Below are 1,310 nucleotides of genomic sequence, written 5' to 3' on the forward strand. Positions count from 1 at the left end.
TTACGGCGGCGGGCGCGGCCCGCGCCGACTGCGGCGCCGGCCAGGCAGAGGCAGGGCCAGCTCCGCCCGCTCCCCACCGCCCGTTCCCGGCCGCCTCAACAGCGGCAGCCAGCACCACGAGTCCACAACACACCGACTCACCTCCGCGCACTCTGACCCCGGCCGACGCGGCGGACGGGCGGGCGCGGTGGCCAACCGCTGAGCCCGCCGCCGGCTCCTCCGACCAATGGGCTGCAGGAGGGCGGGGCTTCTTCTCCCCGAAGGCTAGCTCTCCCGCCGACATGCGCGCTAAGGTGTGCCAAGATGGTGACTCCCTTAGGCAGGCCTTGTGGGACTTGTAGTTTTGATATTGCACGTATTTAGAAGAAAGTGAAGGGGCCTCATTTCAGAGCTGTGAAAGAAATTTTTTAAAAAAACGGAACTTTTTGAGGCCTAGAACGACCCAGGTAACCCACTTCCATTTTCCCACCATCCAATATGCTCATGAGGTGAGTATAGGTTTATAAGGTGACATGTTGTACTTAGATATCACCTCATGAGTCGTTCATTCAACAAGTCATTATTATCATTACCTCTCTGATGTGAGCATGGGGAAGACCTGAGAGGAGGGGGATTTAAGGCGGAGAAGAAAATGGTTAGATTTCTGAAGGGCCTTCCCAAGGAAGAGGGACCTGAGTTGGTCAGATCAGCTCTGCAGGGAACTTAAGAGTTAAAGGGATTCTGGCCTCAGCTACAGAGAATTTCCACAGTCAATTACTTCAGTCAACTGCAAGAAACTCTGGCCAAAGCCAGAGATGTATTTCTTCATCTTGGTTATGCCTCTCTGGGAATTCAAGAGTACCAGGTTCTGAGCTGTGGAATCCCAGCCTTGGCCAAGCCACTGATGGCTTTGACAGCCTCCCACTCAACCAGGAACCGTCTTCTGAGCCCAATTTCAGTCACCAAGCCCTCTGTCTGCCATCTGAATATATTCACTTAAGAAAATGATGTCATTTCTGGGCCTTACAACCTCCATGAGATCTGACCTTAACATAATATGGTTTCCACCTGAGCTGGGAAAACCTGGTAATCCCCATATCAGGGAATGCCTACCTTAATCCCACATGGTGGATTAGGCGATTCTGCTCTGCACCTACAGAATTTATGGCATGGTTTTATAATTGTCTGTTTTTTTCTTGTCTCTCCCCCAGGGCTGTAAACTCCTTTAACATAGGCATTATTTGCGTATTGTTTATGCTGTGAAGTAATACCCAGCACAGTTCCAGACATAAAGCAGGCATACACTAAATGTTTGTGAATGAATCAGGAAA

The 1,310-nt window shown here is 51.0% G+C and overlaps 1 protein-coding gene across 4 annotated transcripts in view; it reads right to left on the reverse strand.

Moving 5' to 3' along the window:
- ERI3 (ERI1 exoribonuclease family member 3) overlaps positions 1–172 on the reverse strand; it is a 131,249-nt gene extending 131,077 nt beyond the window's left edge. The window contains exon 1 of one of the 4 annotated variants that reach the window (XM_010847806.1): positions 142–172. The gene's annotated coding sequence lies outside the window, so the exon portion shown is untranslated. The remainder of the gene's footprint in view (positions 1–141) is intronic. The other 3 variants (XM_010847812.1, XM_010847805.1, XM_010847811.1) reach the window with 3 other exon arrangements.
- Positions 173–1,310: the final 1,138 nt, after the last annotated feature.

This window comes from Bison bison, unplaced genomic scaffold (assembly GCF_000754665.1).
Source record: "Bison bison bison isolate TAMUID 2011002044 unplaced genomic scaffold, Bison_UMD1.0 scf7180017864256, whole genome shotgun sequence".
NCBI classification, from domain to species: domain Eukaryota; kingdom Metazoa; phylum Chordata; class Mammalia; order Artiodactyla; family Bovidae; genus Bison; species Bison bison.